General features: G+C 41.2%; 1 protein-coding gene across 1 annotated transcript in view; it reads right to left on the bottom strand.

Annotated features, from left to right (window-relative positions):
- LOC124805594 (furin-like protease 2) overlaps nt 1-13,208 on the bottom strand; it is a 718,105-nt gene that overhangs the window by 674,186 nt on the left and 30,711 nt on the right. The window lies entirely within an intron of this gene.

The following is a 13,208-nucleotide window of genomic DNA, read 5'->3' as shown; positions in this document are numbered from 1 at the left end:
TTAATGAGCAGTCTTGCTATTTTCGCTACTTTGTTGTAAATGAAATAATAATTTTTCAGCAAGTAGATTAGGATAAATATCTACATGCTGTTTACCATTGTTTTCATTGATTTTGGCCAATTAAATATATTGCTTGAAAGACGAATGTTGAAACATATGCAGCATTTATTCTCTTTTAGGTTTACTTTTGAATAAGGTGACTAACAGAATGCTTACAAGAGTCTGAGGAGAGGATCTCTTGGGACAAGAACAATTGCTACCATGTTCAGACCTGTGGGAGTGGAAGGAATTTTGAGAGCTACAGCGTGGTATCTGTGCCAAGAGAAATGAAGTTGCGATGACTCAGCAAGACTAAGGTGGCGGAAAAAAATGGCAGCGATTGCAAACTGACAAAAAAGCGACCGTCGAACATTATCACAGGCGTCGTTAGCCTGACGGCGACCTACTGTGCTTCACAGCGTTACCTTAAGAACTGTTAATTTCCTCCTGAATGGAGGCCATTAACTTATGTACTTTGATCGCCAAAACCTAACATTCTATTATAAAGTAGGTACTTGTTAGGAACGGTGTAACAGGTACTGAAAATTCTAATTTTAAAAGACGGAATAAATCGGGTGAGAGATTTTACACCGTATTACTGTAGTAGAGGAGTGCTGGGCCGAACAAGTCTTTATTAGACAGTAAAGATGATATGTCCTAATAATGTGTGCCGTCTTCTGGAAAATACCTCACATGGTCAGGCTCACGATTACAACCTTTTCTCAGAAAGTGTTAGCCACGCGGGGTAGCCGCTTGGTCTTAAGCGCCTTGCATGGTAGGCGCGGCTCCCTTCGTCGGAGGTTCGAGTGCTCCCTCGGGCGTGGGTGTGTGTAGTCCTTAGCGTAAGTTAGTTTAAGTTAGACTAAATAGTGTGTAAGCTTAGGGACCGATGACCTCAGCAGTTTGGTCCCATGAGATCTTACTACAAATTTCCAAATTTCAGAAAGATACATGAGTACAAAGATTTTGTATCCAACATACCAATGTAGTTCAATAGATATTCTTGTTACTGTCGTTACAAATTACATCTTTTAGCTCACAACAGGGAGAAAGTAGAATGCGAATATTGTCTCTAATGAAATGAACGTACATTTGGACAAACTCGTCAGTTACATTCTGCTAGAAGTGTACCAACAGCCTAAATTTTACTGAAAGAGCGGTATAATATAACAGGAATGAGGATGAGGAATAGTTTTCAGATTAACATTTTGTCTAATGCAACAGTTTGTTTTTTATCTTTATGTATTGTCTGTGTTCATTCATTTCCAAAATGAATTTCTCTTCGATGCACTGAGGACAACGCAAATCAGTCCTGAAATATACGGTGATCAAAACTGTATTACTTAGAGTGGATGTTAAACTTGGCACACTGAGATGTGGTTATAACGACTGGAAATGAAAATTTACAATTTTTTGCGTAAACAACGTGCAGTTAGCCCCGATAATTGTTCAAGGTGTCAACCACTGTTAAAATGCATACATTGTATAGTAACATAAAATTCTAGAAAAACTCATGTGACGTAAAAAGGGATAAACTAGTAGGGTACTAATGACCCATACCTGTTCAGGTTCTGCTCGGTTTTCGCTCAGTTACATGTTTATTTATCACCATGGGAAATTATACACAGTGAGTACACATGAGTGAGACTTTCCACTTCAATACAAAGATAAGTGTATCTGATGTTCTGGTGCTCAGGGACGCCAATATCCATGTAGGATTGCTCGACATCGTGTTGGGGCTACAGCACACAACAACGCAGACAGTTCAAATGGTGTGACAGAAAATGAACTAATGTTAGTTAGCCCCACCTCAAACCATAGCCTGAAGTTGATAGTTCATCTTTGCACGCATTGTGAAACTAGTTTGGTTTATGAATATTCATTAACTCAGTAGGCCATTCAAGCAAATGCGAAAACTATCGCGGTTGAAAGAGACTCGTTTGTAAGGCGTCCGCATTCAAGTACTTTAGAGTGAAACGCATTGACAGAATTGAACTTTGATTCAAAAATTATTTTTTTCCAGTACTTGCACACTTCGTTTATAGTATACAGCTTTGACAGTATCCCACACAATCTGTTAATCGATGCATGAGGATGCAGAAGGCAATGGAAATCACTTCATTAACGACATATGATGTGTATCTATAGGACGTGTAGCGTGTTATTTTCATCTCTCCATTGGCAAGAGATTCGTCTCTGCTAAATTTATGTACTTTCCTTAATGCGTCACTTGTCCGCTGGCAGCGTCACAGAGTGGCATTCATTCCCTCAGCTTCCAGTGGTCACAATGTTTAGTCACGTCAGCGCATATTTACGTTGATAAAGTTCTTCCTGAAATGATGACTCCTATTCCTATACTCTGGAACACATATTGGTTTGATATTTCGTATATTACTGTCTCCAGTTAAATTAATATGAGCATCTGCCAAATGCTGAACAACAACTTTTCGCACCGCGGATCGTAGCGAGAGGTTTAAGAGGAGACTGAATGAGGTTGTGGAAAGTGTCGACAGGTATGTGAAGCCATGGTGACTCCAGTGTCGTGACGATCTCAGCTACGTTTCTGGGGTTAGGACCCAAGGCATGAGCAGCCCGATCGATGTGGCCTCACAGATCCTCAATAGGCTTTAGTCTGGGGAATTTGTCGGCCAGGACAGTTATGCAAACTCAATCTGGTGCTCTTCAAACCACCCACGTACATTGCAACCTATGTGGCACTTGCATTGTCCTACTGGTAGATGCCACAATGCCAGAAAGAAAGAAACTACATGTAGCGGTGCGGTACGCTCTCCAAGGATAGATGCATACTTTTCATGATATATTGCGCCTTTCGGAATAACAGGATCACCAAGGGGATGCCACGAATAAGTTCTCCAGACCATGATGCTTCTTCCTCCGGTATGGACGCATTCGACCATTGATGCAGGGTGTTTGCTTTCAGAAATTTCACGTCGTACACGCCAACGACCATCTGTCCGATGAAGCACAAAACGTGATTCATTTGGAAAGGCCACCTGTCGCCAGTCAGAGAACGTACATTTGCAGTATTGGCGTGAAAATGTCAGTTTTCTTCGTCGATGAACAACCAGCTGTCCGCTGCAGAGCTAGTACGCAGCAACCGTTGCCGAACTGCTATTGAGGAGACACTATTGTTACCCTTGGTTCATCTGGCTGGTTAGTTGCTTAAGAGTCGCTTGTATATTCGCCAGTATACATCCCCGCAGCCATCGTTCACTCCTGTCATCTTCAGCCCCACACGCGGACGGTTTAGAAATTTATCCGTTTCTGCAAATGCTTCATCTTTGGCCCTAAAATCAATGACCATGCCCTTCATGGATTTCTGACAAATTACGCTGCTTTCGCATTACGACAATGACCACACTGGTTTCCATACGATACGGTTTATGTTCTAGTCTACAACGCTAGTTATGCCTTTTGCCATCAGTGAGTGGTTACTGCACTTGAACACAAAGTATATGATTTCGTACTATCCAAATTCTAGAGAAGGATATAGGTAATTAGGTGAACTGATTAGAAATTAAGTTCTCCACAGAACAGGCGAGGAAAGGAGCATGTGGGAAACATTGACTGAAAGAAAGGACAGGAAGACAGGTCATTTGTTAATACGTCAAGGAATAACTTACATTGTATTTGAGGAAGCTGCAGAGGGTGAAAATCGTAAGTGAAGGCAGAGATTAAAGTATATACAAGATATAATTGATTCTGTTGTGTGCCAGTGCTACTCTTGAGTGAAGAGGCGTCGCATCAAATCAACGTACTACCCCTGCGCCTTACACCTCCCAAAAAAATATAATTGAAATAAATCTAAATAAATGTAATACTTTCGACCAACGAGGCAAATTAGTCAAATATGGACGACAAAAATAGCAACCACAGACGACACGTTAATGCACTGGTAGTTACTTCAGTTTCCTTAGGAAGCGTCTTTCGTTTTGTTGTTCCGTCCTCAGAAACAATTTACCTGAGGTGTAGATGGACAGGTTTAAGTAGTCGCAAATCTTCAGCTCTTCTGTTAATACGAAGAACACAAAGTCTGAAAGAACATCGACGGGCAACGATTCACAGCTGTTGGAAATAGTTCTAATTTAATTTACTATAGAGGGTAAAAACTGTCATAGTAGTTAATGTGTTTTAGGATAGTTCGAAATCAATTTGTGAACTCATTGTCATCAGTTGTACTAAGCTCAGAGATACTATCCAACAGCGACGTACGATAATGGCAACCGCTCGCGATAAGCGGTAAATACGGGTTCAAGTCCCAGTCGGCACTAATTTTCATACGTTACTACTGGGTAGTAGACGTATAACTAATACAGTTGATGTCGAGGAATCCGCGTTGAATGAATTAATTTCGAATAATCCTAAAACGCTTTAACTAGCTCCCTCATCTTCGGACACCCTACTATGATAGAAACCTCTAATAGTGGGCACTCTGCCATCTATAATCTTCTGCAAGCTGCTGGTCACCTTTGGGAAGTAACCAGATGGACCATGAAGTGGAGGAGGAGATTTACAAAGATAACGTAACAGTCTAAATCGGTACCGCCATGACAAGGCACAGGGCTCGTATAATGAAGGAGGCGGATCAAGCCACCGTCGGGCCATCCAGAGTTAGGTTTGCTGTGATTTGCCTAAATCACGTAGAGCAAATGCTGAGACAGTTCCTTTGAATTGAACGCGACAGAAGTTGATGATCGATCAGAGTTGGTACTCCGTTTCTAATGACCTCGACTATGGCGGGACGTTAAAGTCTTACCTTTCTCGCGCATAAAATTCAGGCACAGCTGTGATAAAAATGTGATTTCAATTGAAAAATAAATTTTATAACAGCCATGCATTGAGGCAAAAAAAATTTTAAATGACAATTATTTCTCACACTGGACATGTGTCGGACAGCTCTTATTCTTCAGAGGCTGTTGAACATAGATTCTAGCCGAAATACATCCAGTGCGAGAAATATAACTTTACAGTAAGTCCGCGATGGTCCGAAGACGTCATTTCAGCATTTTAATAAGGTTGGTAAGCCATAATATTCGGACAATGACGTCAACTTCACTTACATCTACATGTATACTCCGCATGTCCCCCTGCGGTGTGTTGCGGAGGATGCTTTGTGTATCACTGTCACCTCCCCCACTTCTTTTTGCAGTCACCTGTAGTTGGCTTGAAGAAGCATCGCCGGAAAGACTGCACGTCAGCTAGAATCTCCCTAATTTTATTTTTATGGTCTTTTGATTAGGTGTACGTTGGAGGAAGTACCATACTGGTTAACTCTTCTATGAACGTACGCTCTCTGCACTGTTAACAGCGTGATGCAGAGCGCCTCTCCTGCAGCGCCAGCCACTAGAGTTGCCGGAGCATTCGCGCTTACTAACTGGGCGTCAAACGAAACGTGTAGCCCTTTTTTTGGATCTTCTCCATTTCCTCTATCCATCCTCTCAGCTTCCCAGACTGACGAGCAGTATCCAAGTATTGGTCGAACGAGTTGCTCTGTTGATCGATCACATTTCTTACGATCCTTCCAATGAATCCGAATCTCCCAGCTGCCTAACTTGTGAAAAAGATTACGTCGTCCTTTCACATCATATCGCTCCGTACGTCTATTCCTAGACATTTTATGGAATTAACTTCTTCCGTGATTGTTTTGCAATCGTGTAATCATATACCTACGGCCATTTCTATCTACGTATTTGTAATATGTTACAGTTCTTTATGTTGAGAGTCTACTGCCACACCCTGCATCAACCATCGATCCTTTGCAGCTCCTCCGGCATTTCGCTAAATTTTTTCAGCATTCCGGTTTCTCTCTATATAGGAGCGTCATTTTCGCAAAGCTCCATGGAACCTCCGACGCAATCTACTAAGACATTTATATACGCGTCTATACTAGTTCCAATGCCCGACGTTGTCCAGGTCAGAGTATGTCCATAGTTAATGGCATGGGGACCATTCTCTCTACCAAACGTAAACAGATGCATATTCAGTTAAACGTAAAATCTATACAGTATATACTAAATTAATTAATCAACGATGCAATAAAATATTATTATGTGAATAAAACATGTCAGAATAAAATTTTACTTACATAAAATTTGTTGTTTAGCGCATCCACAAATGAGTAGCGTGGTCATTAATTTAAAAAGAAATGCAATATTTATATTATATATGCATTTATATTTTCATCTCTTTATAAAACTTGCTTACAGACTATATTTGTAGTTTTGTTGATCGGACTACACATGAACAAATCTTGTGGTGACCTAACTCGTGAGCACGCGGCGGACAATTGGTTGGCTGTGAGCACTATGCGACTTAACTTCTAAGGGCATCAGTCGCCTAGAACTTAGAACTAATTAAACCTAACTAACCTAAGGACATCACACACATCCATGCCCGAGGTAGGATTCGAACCTGCGACCGTAGCGGTCACGCGGTTCCAGACTGAAGCGCCTAGAACCGCACGGCCACACCAGCCGGCGGACATTTGGGCCTGTGAAAAGGACGACTCCTTCATGTTAACACCACAACATCGGAATGTTTTGCACCGTGTATTGTCGATGGTTAAGCTGTAGGCCAACAATACTAGAAATTGCAAATGCCTCAAACTGAAGGGCAGTCCAGTTGCCCCTTTGCCTTGTCAATCAGTACACAGGATTCGATGATGTTATTTTGCATTTGATTCATTTAAAGTCTCATATCACTACAAAGTTTCAGCAAATTCAGATTCTTCAGTAACTAATAAAACTAAAACGCTTGTACGCTTACACGGATACAAATTTTAAGAAAACGATTGAATACAAAGAACATAACAAAAATAAAATATATATTTTTAGAATTCGTGTTACCGATAGAATATTGTAAATATTTTGTACATAAATCGCTTTACTGTTCAATATTCACTTTTTACTTTGCGATGTTTTCTCTTTGTTCCTCTCTTGAACGTTTTTAATATTCTGACACGAAAACGCGCTGAGCTGCGTCTTACATCGAATCGAAATTTAAGATTATTCGACTTCGATACTGTACAACTTTCGGATATCTTTGAATTCGCAAATGAAGAAATTTGTCGGGAATTTGGAACTTCCTAGAAAAACCCGGTTCGGAAGATATTTTCTAGCAAATTCCACTAAGTCTATTCCACTCACTAACACACAAATCGCAAGTCAAAACATTTTAGACGCTATTCATAAATACAATGTGTTTGAGTGAGTGGCAGTGTATGGTCATGGAGAAAAGTGTGTCTTTTCGAAGATGCACTTACCATTTACATCGGACCCTGCGCGATGTTTTTTATTTCTGAAGATTTTTCAACGCTCAGAATGATAGGCCAATACTGTGTTCTGTGTACCTGTTTACTAGTAAGATTTCTATCCATTCCCACAGTTGGTCATATATTCCGTACGCTCGTGATTTATTCAGTAGTCTGAAGTGGGGAAATGTAGCCAACGGCTGCCGTAAGTCAAAGAACACAGTATCTGGCGGACTGACGGTATCTACACCTTTCCATGTCTCGTGGAAGAACAAATTTGGCTTTCCGGAGCCAATTTATATTCGCACACAGATTTTCAGTCGACAGACATAACAAGTGAACATAAAACACGTTCCAAAATTCTGCAAGTATGCAAGAGATACAGGCCTATAGTTTTATGCTTCTGTTCGACGACCCTTGTTGAAAACGGGAATTACCTGTGCATCTTCCCCAACCATAGGGAGCGCTTCTCTTCGCGGGAGGCCTACAGTGCATTGCTCCTCGAAGAGGTGCAAGTTCTTTCTGTGTAGACTAGAAACTGTCTCTCTTAGGTCCAGTGACTTTTCCCCTGTTGAGCGGTGTCAGTTACTTTTATACATCTCGGTCAGTTATTTCAATATCTTTCATTCTGTCCTTTGTGTGACGATGTAAAAGAGGAACTACAGTGTGATTTTCTCTGTGAAACAGTTTGTGAAAGTGACGTCTAGAACTTTGGCATTTTTCTATGTCACTCTCTGTTTGAAAGACAGTACGGTCATAGAATCTAGACAGATGGCGTCAACCAATTTCCTGACTAATCATAAGACAAAACTCTTAAGATTTTCTGTCAAGTCGGTCGAAAGAATTTTGCTTCCGATTTCGGTGAACGCTTCGTGCAGAGCCATCTTTACGGTAATTTTGGCTACGTTTAGCTTTTACTTATTTGAAGTGAAGCTCTCTTAGCTTTCGTAGGACCTATCTAACACGGTTGTCGAACCACGGTGTGTCTATTGCATCCTTCATAATTTTGCTCACTACATACCTGTGTAATCTGTATTATACCATGCTCTTGAATTTTATCAGTTGATGCTTAGCATTTTCAGTACTGATATGAAATTTTCTTGTTGACCTGTCAAGTAATCTGAGATCTGTCTCTCGCCGCTCTTGCTAAATATGATCTGTCACCGTTAGATCTAAGATATTATCTTCACGATTTAATTCTCTGAATAACTACCAAAGGTAATTTTGGATAAAGCGCTGAAAATAGCTTCATCGATCCCCTCTCAATATTACCTGTCCTAATCACTTGAGCAACCCAGTGTCTATCTGGAAAGTTGAAATCTGCTTCAAAAATTGTAAAATGACCGAAAAATTTATGCGAAATATTGTCCTGTTTCACCCACAGATTTTCCGCCATTATTGCTGCTGAGACAGGGATCTATAAAAGCATCCAGGAACCATGTTAGCTGCAAGTTCAAAAATAATCTTCACCCAAATTTTTTGGATTTCTGAATCCGTACTAATCACACTAGATATTATTACAATTTTTTATTCCTATAACCACACCTGTACCAGCAGCGTTCAACCTGTCCTTCGTTATGCATCCCAGTTGGAGATTAGAATTTCTTTGCTAGAAACATCTGTTTTAAGCTAGAATCCTGTCCCTAAGACTATGTAAGGACTGTTACGTTTATAAGCAAGATTAGGTCCTGTACCTTTCCAGGGACTCTCATGCAGGCAATTAATACTGTATTAATATTATCTTCCTCCGATCTGCTCTGGCGAACGCAGCCAGTACTCAGAACGTGCCTTATCAGGCCTGTGGAGGTATTTCTCTATTCTAAACCTCCCCAAGGTGTACAGCAGTGGTACTCTGCTATTTAATATAACTACGCAGCGCTATTAACGGCCACTCCACTGTAATGCGAAAGCTTCCCTAGGGATTGGATACAGACGGTAGCTCCCGCTGGGCAGTTAATTTGGGTTTCCTTTACGCGCGCGGTCGAGCGCGAGAAAGACTTCAGACGCAGGAGCTGCTTTGCTAACTTCTCAGCTCAGAGCGCCATGAGTGCAAAAACTGAAGCTCGTTTTAAGTGAAAACAAGAAGGCGATTATATTCTGCTAGAACAGAAACCGAAAACATTAAAGGAAATGGACTATTTTAAACGGAAGGGTGTTACATTGCATTTTCCATTCTACGAATACACTTCATAAGATTCTTTGTACATCCCACCCCTTCCTATAAACCTGCGGCCTCTCGTCTGTATCCCACCTATCTCTTTCCTATCGACTTAATAGAATAATAATTACATCATTTTAGTGTCTAACGCATTTCGGTCCCGTCTGCAAGTAATTCAATTAATAATGCGCGCTTCGTTGCACGCTTTCTGACAAATCACACATCCACAGTCACCACTGACAACAGCACATCCGGTATCTTTCATCATAACGCTGATGTACCACATGAGTCTGCAGTTTCTCGTCTCCGGTATGTCTACGCATGTATCGTCCCCACCTCCTACACTACGTCTACTACAACACTTTCTTATTCATGTGTCCCTCATTTTATTATCAGCATCGGGCCCTCAGTTTCAAGAGCTAACTTCCTTTTACAAACGTTTCAAAAGCCCCGCAGTAACTATAGATAAAACCACCCAAAGGTGGCATCTGTTTAAAAGTGTCCTATCCTATAGGAGAAACACCTGTATAGCAGTCAGTAAACTGGCTCAGAAACCTCGGCTACTAACCACGTAGCAGAATGTAAAAAACAAACTACTAATCATAAGAAGTTGGAGATTCAGCCACTCTTCTTCCTCGACAACCATTCCATGACCACCAACTTGTCTCCTCCTATGTCAACGCCTGCTGGGTAAATGCTCTTCCGAATCAGCCATACGAGATCATCGAACAACTAGCTTCGTTCCTCCACCAAAAATATTTGGAACTCTTCGGTATTGGCTCATCACTATAGCGAGGATGTAGACGCTTCAAGAAGGATTGCTCTCATTTCCCACAGACGACACCTCTGTTTGTGGACTGCGCACTAAAGGGTCGACGGTGCGTACAGACAGCGCTATGTTTACTGTAAATGGCATTCTAGCGTAAAACCATAGTCCACCGACAAGTTCCAGAGATGGTTCAGCGATATTTGCTGAGTTTTATGGTACCTGCAACTCATCGACTCTGGCTCGTTACATAACACGTCTAAGCGTTGTACATCTTTTTAAGTTAGAACTGCCTATATATTTGGTGTGACTACGGTATCAGTGCCCTGAAAATATTCTCGTTGTATGAGTTCTAAGCTCGCGGGGATATTTTTTATGGCGTATACGGAGGTAGGAAAGAATTTCGCAACACAACGGTATACGTAGGGAATCTTGAATAAGAAATGCAAAAACGCTTTCAGTACATCCAAAGTTTAGGAACATGGTATGAAAGTGTATGGCGTCCTCCTTTACAAGGAGGGTCTCTATATTGTATTGTCTTCTATGGGGTTCCTACGGCTTTTGCCGCATGCCATATCTCTTTCCCCAGATATCTTGGTTTTCTTCCATTTCTCTTCCTTGTGGCCTCCTTTACCTCATCTATCCAGGTACCTTTCAGTCTTTCTCTTCTCTTTCTTCGCTGAGATTGGTACATCTAGGTCCGATAAGGTAACCTATCATTAACATTGGATATTCACACAAGGCGAGTTTCTGTTGTTCTAATCTGTGATGCTTTCTTGAGTCAGGGTCATTGCCCTAATCCTATTTCTCACGTGATATCACAGACATACTCGGCGCTACTTTTGATATCGTCTAAGTGTTGGTTTGCTTTTATTTTTCTTTCAGCGAGGTCTCAGCACTGGTCTCAGCACTCACACCCACAATATGTGAAAAGTTCAATTGTATTTCTACAAAGAATTTGCTTTACTTTCCTAATTTTCTGAGACCACGTAATATAGAGTTTAGGTCCTAGATTGCTGTTGTTCCATGGGATACTCGCTGTATCTCCCTTTACCAGTACAATTCTACCATCATATTTAAAGATTTTACATGTCTCGACGCGTTGGACGTTTTCTTCACTTGACATACATAAAATAGTTATTTTCAATGTATTCTGCTTCAGCATGTGTGCCGAAGTTCTTGCTGTAATATGCACGCAAAGAGCTAACTGTATAGTATGCCGTTGACGATTTGTACCAAAGATTCCACTGAATCAGAACGTATTAAGCATGCTCACGTCGGTTATTGCTTTAGAGAAAGAGTAAATGAACGCATGGAGCTGACCAAGAAAGCCTCGGGATGAGAAATAAATAAACAGAAGCAGCGATAGTGTTTGATTATTATTTAAGGAAAAGAACACGATGTCACCCATTGAAAATACAAAAGTCCTCCATGGGATCACGTGCCATACAACGACCACCAACCATCAAACTCGTAACAATGGAAGCCCATATACTTACAAATCTCCGTAGTAATACTAAATAAGATGTCAGCAATGTGAGACATGACCTGTATTCACGGATGAGTTAGTGAAAGAACGAGATAGATCCTTGAACATAAGGAACAAAGTTTCTCGCTCTGAACAATGGAGTTAATCTTGATAGCAAAAAAGTCTCATCTATGAAACTTATAAATAAGTAACATTATAATCAAAAATTCTTGTGAGTTGCCCACCACAAATTCTTATGAGTTGCCGCGTAGTTACGGCTATCGTAACATCAGCCAAAGCCTTCGAATACGAAGCAATAGAACCATCAAAGTACAGGCTGCGAAGATCCTGAATACACAAGGGCATTTGTCTGACCATATAGACGAGCGCGCTAACTCAAAATCTCTGCCGCCCTGATACAGGGCTGACCAGCCAGTTACCGGTCTCAAAGGATAGCGTGTGGTTGTGCTGTGCAGTCATAGACTGTGTCATTCATAGCAGGCGATACTGGCTTCATAGGCTTTGGATTTCGCGAGAGATTTAAAATTCGTGTGAAGATAAATGACATGGTAGACATTTTTAATGAAGGCTTTCTAGCGGAACGATTCGGCTTTTAGTGGGAGCTTATATACAGATGAAGACATATTGTAGTTTGGTTACTATCGCTGTAGGAACGGCTCAGTACTGCTTCGTTCTGCCGCTCTTGCATTGCACCCACACACGCCGTGCTAATGGCCCAGTCCTTACCAGTAAACATAGTGAGGCTGATGCTGTTAAAGTACAAACAACGTTGGCACAAAAACAAACCTGTCAGATTGTTGATGTTGTTGAAGCACAAATAACGTTGGCACAAAAATAAACCCGTCACATCCAAGAACTACTGACTGCGAACTTAACGACGAAGAACCAAATAAGCCCTGCTGTTGTCAACCCACAAGTGCTGCTTGTAAATAGAATAAGCTTGTTTCCAAAGAACAGTCAAGAAACATTCTGACTGCATTGGCACTGTTGGGGAGAGGTTTCTGTGCAATCAGACGATGTGCAATTACTCTGTAACGAGAGAACGGATACCTATGGACCCTTACTCCAATAAACACACAAAATATGAAAGACTCCGAAATTGTTTATGGATATCTCTTTAACCTTGTATACTTTCCCGCTACAGCATGTACCGGACCCTTAACATGCACGTGTTTTCCGTAGGACTTTTCTTCTATTGTTGATTTTTTCTTCGATTTGTAGCTTTCTGGGAACGTTGTGGGACTAGATTTCCCCCTTAGTCTTTGACAGCTATGCTGCTCTAGTCTTATCATCATTATTCTTGTCTTTATCCACACGTATGATGTATCCACAGACTACTCTGCAGATGTGTCGCAGGGAAGCCCTTGCACATCCTCTATAGGGTCCCGATCTCTCCCCATATAAACTCCATAGTTCTGGAGGCCTGAGGAAAGGCGTTCGTGGCCGTTCTTTCGGATGAAGAAGTGCACGGCAGTGTACAATCTTG

The sequence above is a fragment of the Schistocerca piceifrons genome, chromosome 7 (assembly GCF_021461385.2).
Source record: "Schistocerca piceifrons isolate TAMUIC-IGC-003096 chromosome 7, iqSchPice1.1, whole genome shotgun sequence".
Taxonomy (NCBI): domain Eukaryota; kingdom Metazoa; phylum Arthropoda; class Insecta; order Orthoptera; family Acrididae; genus Schistocerca; species Schistocerca piceifrons.
Note: the sequence above shows the minus strand (reverse complement) of the source record. Positions and strands in the feature narration are given on the sequence as shown.